Source organism: Schistocerca nitens, chromosome 1 (genome assembly GCF_023898315.1).
Source record: "Schistocerca nitens isolate TAMUIC-IGC-003100 chromosome 1, iqSchNite1.1, whole genome shotgun sequence".
Classification (NCBI taxonomy): Eukaryota; Metazoa; Arthropoda; class Insecta; order Orthoptera; family Acrididae; genus Schistocerca; species Schistocerca nitens.
This window is the reverse complement of record NC_064614.1, coordinates 955,431,314-955,440,415: the sequence shown is the minus strand read 5'-3', so window position 1 is coordinate 955,440,415 and position 9,102 is coordinate 955,431,314. Positions and strand designations below refer to the sequence as shown.

Sequence of the window (9,102 nt, the reverse complement as noted above, 5' to 3'; positions counted from 1 at the left end):
CTTGGTATGCAGACACATGTGTACATTTATCAGCTAGACGATTTGAACGTTTAATCTTTTCTGTGACAACAGCGTGAACACGTTGATATTCAGCAACGTGGTGCCAATAGTATGGTGGTTAGGTGTCTCGAAGCCAGAACGAATTAAATGGAAAGTTTTCCACCACTATTGGCTCTCTATATCAATAACGGTGCTCCTGAAGCATAAACAGCTCTAGTGATCACTTTGCTTAAGTCTGTCAGAAATTCTTGGAGGAGTGCCCAAGGAAACATGATGTGGCGTTTGAGAGACTAGATTGCTCATTTGGCGAGGTTGCAGATATAGTAGCCATCAACGTTCCATTAATTGTTTCAAAGTGGTCCTCGAAATTCTTCCTGATCTGCGTAAAGGTTCCTGAGCCACACGGTTGCTATAATATGGACAGAGTCTATATTTTTGTAGGTTATCTCGTAGACGAGTAGCCCATGCATTATGATGCACGTATTGTTCCGCAGTACCCACACTTAGCTAGTGTGTTGGTTTCGATGGTGTTTGTATTATAGTTCAAATCGATGACGCATGCTGACGAACGTTGGTCGCTTACTATGTTCCATAGGTTAGGTGGCCCTATATATAAGCTCACTCAGTTTCTAGACGGTCCATCGCTCCCGGTTTTGAGGGGAATCTAGTAAGACACTGATCCTATGTGTAAACAAAGCGACCGCAATGCAGTAACGCCCGATAGGTATGCAACACACCTAACGTATGGGTAGTGTGGGTAGGATCTCAAGCGACCAATTTGTGGTAAACTCCTATGGGACCAAACTGCTCAGGTCAGCGGATGGCGGAGGGGGGTGGGGTGGGGTGGGGTGGGGGGGGGTGCCGCGCGAACCGTGGCAAGACGCCCTAGACCACGCGGCTTCCCTGTGCGGCTTTAAGTGACCAAGTCTGGGAAAACTACCGCAGTCCTCGCATTCGTATAATAGCCCATGGACAGCATATGGTAGTTCTAAAACTCTACTCCTGAGCAATTATCCTCCCGTCCATAGCATAATCCGTGCAACAGACTGAGTGCATGTAATATGTAGGGTGAGGTCAAGCACTTAAATTTCCTGAACAGACTTTCTCGCGATCGAAAATATCCCTACAAGCACGGTTGCTTGACTAGCAGACTGCTCGAGCTAGACATCCCACAACACGGCATGACTGGTTCGTTCCTGAGCGAGACACATTTCTGTTCAAGATGAGGCAACAATGTTAGTGAGATTAGGAGTGCAGTGTCTATGATCCCGCAAGACTCGGCGCTACGTCTCGTATTGTACACGATCTACAACAACGACGTTAACGAAAAAAATAGTGTGTTTTAAAGCAGTCGCAACGTTAATTTAGTAACGACGAAATTCTAGAAACATGTAGATGCTATTAACAATTGCTATAAAATGAGCCGGATCAAAATTAGCCATCATAAGGGAACTATGGTACGCGGATGTCCAGCATAATATATAGAAGTTTGGGTCGGTATAGGAAGCGTGCACGGATAGCCGAAGTTATTCAGGTGACGGCTCGCGACAAGCAGGAAATCCGACTTCGAATCCCAGTTCGGCACAAATTTTCATGGCCCTAATAGGTAGTATATCTATCCCTAATACAGCTAAAGCCAAGATATTTGCATTAGCGATATTATTTCGAATTAACTCCGTAAGAGTTTTATTCTCATGTTATCTCCTAAACCGAGGAACTGCTCGATAACTAAACACTCACTGGTGACTGCAGTGTGAACAGAAGTGACTCCATGAATTTTTCTATCTCCTTCCTAACATAAGCACTCCTTAAAGAGTCGATGTTATCAGTGATACAGACACTTACGATAGCTCACAGATCAGTAAACAAATTGATTTAAAAATCGTTAAACAAACTAGAACACATCGCCATTAGTCCAATGATAACTACGTGATTAACATTTAGGCATTCGATAGTTACTGCCTCCACTACTGAGCTGATGCGGATACGAGTATTTTACGAGACCCAGAAAATGAAAATTAAAAACAAAGTCATTAGCAGAATAAGGAAAACTGGTTAGAAGGAATTTATTTACATTTATTTCTGACTGTAAAATTTAAAATTCGAGCTGCTTCACGACGCAGAAATCAAGGAGAGCTCTTACGACGAATGTAAATCATTAATATTCTTTGTCATAATGTTATCTTTGTGAGTCATAGTTTTTAAGATTTTCCTACATAAAAGATATGCAGTACTTACCATAGATTAAACTGCATGCTGGAATATGTTAAATTAATATCGAGATATTGAATGCTAATTAAATGGGACGTTATGTTGACGATGTTTTCCATTTGTATAGACATGAAACGAAAGAAGAAGATGAGCACCTAATGTAGCTCTAAGGTAACGTGAGGATTTCTTTACGACTGTTTGATATTTGATAGCAGGTTGGCCGCAGGTTATGACGCGTAAGAAGACCACCGAGAGCATCAGCATGCAGGAACAGCCGCATCCGCTCATCGATGCTGGACAACGCACAGGTTGTCCGCCTCAACACCACGGCGCCGTAGTATGTTACGTAAGGACCTACGTCTTACAGTGCACACTTAGTGACAGTATGGACGAGGCTTGGTCGGAGCAGTTTTTGCGAGAGAGCGTATCCATTCATCTACTTGAAGTGGTGTGAAAGTATAATTATCCACATTAACTTGAGATATCGATATTTTCAGAGAACGAAAGTAGTAATTGTCGACATCGTTATATATTGCGTATAATATTTAACTTGGTCGAGTTAAGTGTGTTGATTGCGTTAGGCGTGCCATATTTTCACTTAATCAATATGTAATAAATAAATAAATCTTGCAGCGACTAGAAACCGCTGCACCCGCAGAATATCAAAGTACACGTCATTGTTTAGTGAGGAAACAAATTCGACCAACAACGCGTAAAAAAAAAATCCAAAACCAGTTCTTCGATCCATGTGCTACACATTTAATAAGAACTTCGGGAAACTATGCAAAGCAATATGAATATTACGCAAAGGTATATTTCAATTTGTGCGAAAACGGTATGAAAAATATGTGCAAAACCTTAGCATTGTGTGTCACTGCCAAGTAACTTAACTCGATGAATCTTGGATCATAGATACATCGTGCCATCAAAAGTGTCCGGAACCACCAAAAAACGTACGTTTTCCATATTAGGTGCATTGTGCTGCCACCTACTGCCAGGTACTCCATATCAGCCACATCAGTAGTCATTAGACATCGTGAGACAGCAGAATGGGGCGCTCCGTGGAACTCACGGACTTCGAACGTGGTCAAGCGATTTGGTGTCACTTGTGTCATACGTCTGTATGCGAGATTCCCACACTCATAAACATCCATAGGTCCACTGTTTCCTATGTGATAGTGAAGAGGAAACGTGAAGGTACACGTACAGCACAAAAGAGTTCAGGCCACAAGTGGCACATCGGCACCATCCGACCGCCGTGTCATGATGAATGTTGAGTGTACTGTGTTCAAAGACTTGAAGGTCAGTAACGTTATGCCTCCTCACACCATAAAAAAAGAACTCCGTCGTCAGGCCACAACTGGCACATCGGCACCATCCGACCGCCGTGTCATCCTCAGATGAGGATGCGGATAGGAGGGGCGTGTTGTCAGCCAGCACACCGCTCTCCCGGTCGTTATGATGGTTTTCTTTGACCGGAGCCGCTACTATCTGGTCGAGTAGCTCTTCAATTGGCATCACGAGGCTGAGTGCACCCCGATAAAGGGCAACAGCGCATGGCGGCCTGGATGGTCACCCATTCAAGTGCCGGCCACGCCCGACAGCGCTTAACTTCGGTGATCTGATGGGAACCGGTGTATCCACTGCGGCAAGGCCGTTGCCTCACACCATAAAAGCTGGACACTAAAGAGGTTATGTTCGAAAATGCTGGACGCCCTTTCATATGGGGAAAGATGAGAAACTTAATGCACCCAGGAATACTGTCGAACATGATCGCAAAGCTTGATTGCATCTTCATTGTGATTTTAATTTCGCAAGCAAGCTTCGCCGTGAAATGAGCAAGTTTAACTTTTCCTTGTTTCTTTAAGGTTTGTCTTGAAATCGCACGTGGCGAGTCGTTTTCTCAATAATATGTATCCCAGACCAGATAACCAAGACAGCGGGAGTGGTTGCTATTATCTTGTGCTGTCAGAAAGGGGACATCTTTATTTACATACATGTCTTGGTATCAATACGGGACAGTAATACTCCACTTAGGAATACATTACAGATATTAGCGGTATGTGCAGAGCGACCGCACTGCCTTCTCGAACTACTGCGCAGAAACTTTCTACGTTGTTTATGGTTTATAATTCTTGTTCTGTCTCACCAGGACAGTTCTTGTGACTAATACTTATTCTTGTATTCGTACATAGATCTTTCAGCAATCTATGGTGGGCATTTTCTAAAATAAGCCCCAGTGGAATTGATATATAGTGATAAATACAGAAGAACACGTGTTCTTAATTTTCACAAACATCTTCTTACAAAAAATTATGAGGGCTAATGAATTCTGGGCTTGTATTTAGGCACCAGGAAAATTTCAAGAAGAGGCTGCACGAGTGGTGTCTAGTATAATTTATACATTTTCGGGTTCAGACAGTGGTTGTTCGTTAACCTATTGTAGATGAACGTTACTTGTTTTCGAGGTGAAAATGTTCTGAACGCTGTTGCGTGGTTATAATCACATTCTATGTTACTGTGTTGTGTAAAATTAATTAAAATTTTAATTCTTAATAATATACACAATTAGGTAAACAGTCATAATGGAAGGTGATTTTACATATGTGGCCGAGCGGTTCTGGCGCTACAGTCTGGAACCGCGCACCCGCTACGGTCGCAGGTTCGAATCCTGCCTCGGGCATGGATGTGTGTGTTGTCGTTAGGTTAGTTAGGTTTAAGTAGTTCTAAGTTCTAGGGGACTTATGACCTCAGCAGTTGAGTCCCATAGTGCTCAGAACCATTTGAACCAAACCATTGCACTTTCAAAGGCTATATTAAGATGTACAGTGTGTATCACAGTTTACGTTACACATTTCTAGAGGTCGTAGAGGGGACTTCGTACATCAAGTTTTACACAGGAACCCAAGTGCAGAAATGTCATCCAGCGACGCTACAGAGAGACAAAGTTACAGGTGCTGGCACCTGTAAATGTTTGTGATACAGATGGTTCCGTGATGATGCTACAAACCCTTCAAGGATGACGGAGACGGATAAATGTATGAATCTGAGGTAAGGGTCCCTGGTTTGGAAACGAACGAGTTGAAAGCTACAAGCATAAAGTCATTCTGATACCTCTGACAGTGGAATAAATGTACCGGTACTGTTGCTGCTAAGAATGTAGTGTAGGCAACTTTCGAAGGTGATAGTGTGGACCAGACAAGAAAAAATGTCCAGTAACACATGGGCTCTAAATTCATACCTGAGGAATTATGAGCACTTGTTCATCTTCGCTAGTGTGAAACGTATCTCCTCTATTGAACAAGTTCTCGTAGCTCTTTCGCTGTATGCAATATTCACCGGACTGTAATTATAGGAGTCGAAGAACATGAAGGGGAAGCAGTCGTTGAGAAGAGAATCAGGCAGGGTTTCAGCCTATCGCTAATGTGTTGTTCAATCTGTACATTCGGCAAATAGTAAAGGAAATCAAGCAGACACTTTTAAAGGGAATTTAATTTGGGGAAGAAGAAATAAATATTTTAAGGTTTGCTGGTGACAAACAGACGGTGACGAACTGGGAAGATCATTTGAACGGAATAGATAGCGTCTTGAAAAGAGCTTGTAAGATGAATATCCACAAAATTTAAAGAAGGATAATAGAATATAGTCGAATTAATCAAGTGATGTTGATGGAAATAGATCAGGAAGTGGGACATTTAAACTAGTAGCAGAGTTCTGCTATTTTGGGCAGAAAAATAACTGATGAAGGCCGAAGTATAGAGAATGTAAAATCCAGACTGGCAATAGCAAGAAAAGAATTTTTTTAATATGGAATTGGAGAGAAGAGAAATTTGTGGCGCATCTTGACTAGAAGAAGGGATCGGTTGGTAGGGCATATTCTGAGGCATCAAGGGATCACCAGTTTAGTATTGGAGGGCAGTGTGGAGGGTAAAAATCGTAGAGGGAAACCAAGAGATGAATCCACTAAACAGATTCAGAAGGATGTGGGTTGAAGTAAGTACTGGGAGATGAAGAACCTTGCACAGGATAGAGTAACATGGAGAGCTGCATCAAACCAATCTCTTGACTGAAGACCACAAAAACAACATGAATTATAAATTTAATTCTTAGGAAGTTTTCTCTGGAGGAATTTGTGATGAGTGTAGCCTCATAACGAAATGAAATTTGGACGACGAACAGCTAAGATAAGAAGAGAATGGAAGCTTTAGAAATGTGATGGTGCAAGAGAATACTGATGATTAGTTGGGTAGATAGGGTATCAAATATAACTGTACTGAATTGAACTGATTGAGAAAAGAAATTTACGGCACAAATTGACTAAGAGAAGGAGACGGTTGATATTACACATACTGTGCATCAAGGAGTCGTGAATATGGTAATAGATGGAAGTGTAGGGGTGGAGGAGTGAAAAATCTATAGAGGGCTTCACCACAGCAAGCTGGCTGAAGTGGTTGTATTGTAGACTGCACTATTTATTCAGAGATGAAAAGACTTGCACAGGATGTGCTAAAGCTGAGAGCTGCTTCTGCCCGTTCTTCGGATTCAGGACCACCACCAACAATGTAACAACAAAAGAGCACACATCCTGGACACAAACCGAATACGGCTTTCATCGATACGAACCGAGTACGGCCTTTGTAGCCTCAGGCATTGCGACGAATAAACCCGGACGTACACAAGGTCGTATTATTTTCAGCATGAAGTATTTCTATAACAGCGTTTCTAAGCCGTAAGGCAAGATATAATTTAGTGCTGTACAAAGAAACTGTTCAAGACTTACTGCGTCATCGTTGGTAAGGAACTGCCCTCACCTTATATGACTAGTACAGCCTTAAGGCTGGGTCAGAGGTGCCGACGGTGAAGGGCGAGAGGAGGGGGGGGGCGATGGGAGAGCGAGGGAGTGTCATAAGGTGAGATTTGCAAGGTTAATAGAACTACGCAAAGTATTCAATGCCTTAGGAGCATTATTCTGAAGGCAGACGCTGGCAATTCACACGTGGATGAAACAAAAAGACCACCGCGACGGTTGCTAGTCATTGTGCAGAATGCGAATGTAGCCGTCAGTTCGCTAAAATTTCTTCTGTGCGGCAGTGAATGGGTTTTGCGCAGCTTGGGCGTCGGGATGGCTCGGGTGAGCTCAGCGCTACCCGAGACGGCACGTCCCACGCCTGCCGCACACGGCGGCCGCTGCCTGCCGCCTGCCGAGGCGGATCGCCACGCTGATACGGCTCAGGAGCTCGTCAGGCGGCGCGACAGCCAAATGAACAAACTGTCAGCAGGTCTGTATCAGCCATAGCAGGGCGGCGCCAACGACAAGTATAAGTGAGAGCGGGCCTCGAGTCACTCGGGCGTTCGCCAGCGGATGTACTCCGTGATCAAAAAGTCAGAATAAATTTGAAAACTGAATAAATTACGGAATAATGTAGATAGAGAGGTACAAATTGACACACATGCTTGGAATGACATGGGGTTTTATTAGAACCAAAAAACACAAAAGTTCAAAAAATGTCTGATAGATGGCGCTTCATCTGATCAGAATAGCAATAATTAGCATAACAAAGTAAGACAAAGCAAAGATGATGTTCTTTACAGGAAATGCTCAATATGTCCACCATCATTCCTCAACAATAGCCGTAGACGAGGAATAATGTTGTGAACAGCACTGTAAAGCATGTCCGGAGTTATTGTGAGGCATTGGCGTCGGATGTTGTCTTTCAGCATCCCTAGAGATGTCGGTCGATCACTATACACTTGCGACTTCAGGTAACCCCAAAGCCAATAATCGCACGGACTGAGGTCTGGGGATGACGAAAGAGGCGTCTGAGCACACGATCATCACCAAACGACGCGCGCAAGGGATCTTTCACGCGTCTAGCAATATGGGGTGGAGCGCCATCCTGCATAAACATCGTACGTTCCAGCAGGTGTTTATCAGCCAGGCTGGGGATGGTGCGATTCTGTAACATATCGGCGTACCTCTCACCCGTCACGGCAGCAGTTACAAAATCACAATCACGCATTTTCTCGAAGAAAAAAGGCCCGATAACGATAGATGAGGTAAATCCAACCCATACCGTGACTTTCTCGTCGTACAATGGACTTCCCACGACAGTTCTAGGATTTTCGGTCGCCAAAATTCTGCAGTTGTGGGCGTTGACAGACCCTCGGAGCGTGAAATGAGCTTCGTCGGTCCACAACACGTTACTCAACCAATCCTCATCTTCCGCCATCTTTTGAAAAGCCCACACCGCAAACGCACTCCGCTTCACTAAATCGCCAGGTAACAGTTCATGATGCCGATGGATTTTGTACGGATAGCATCGAAGGGTACGCCTCAGTGCCAACCAAACAGTAGTGTATGGAATGCCGGTGCGACGTGCGACTGCACGAGCGCTGACTTCCCCGTGCGTAGACGAACCCGCTACAGTCTCCATTTGTTCATGAACTGTCTCAGCAGCATTACGCCTTATGCTCGGTCGGCCCCTACGGGGCTTCGAACTTCGAAATCATTCTCGCCACAGCTGCATTTGTCAACGGACCTTTACCCGTTCAAATCTCCTTCCTATGGTAATAAGATCGTAACGCTGAACTAGCACATTTCCCATTCTGATAATACAGCTTAACTAAAAGCGCCTTTTCAGGTAACGTCAACATGCTGCGACTGCTGGCGCATCTGATTCTCTCTCTCATTACAGTTCCTTTTATACGTCATTGTCATGAGCACTCACTGACGTTTTGCTGTCCAGCGCCATCTGTCGGCCTTTATGTGAACTTTTTTTTTGTTGTAATTAAACCCCATGTCATTCCAAGCATGTGTGTCAATTTTTACCTCTCTATCTACATTATTCCGTGGTTTATTACGTTTTCAAATTTATACTGACTTTTTGATCA

The 9,102-nt window shown here is 43.7% G+C and overlaps 1 pseudogene; it reads right to left on the bottom strand.

Annotated features, from left to right (window-relative positions):
* Positions 1–3,755: 3,755 nt before the first annotated feature.
* Positions 3,756–3,873, bottom strand: LOC126209739 (5S ribosomal RNA; annotated as a pseudogene).
* Positions 3,874–9,102: the final 5,229 nt, after the last annotated feature.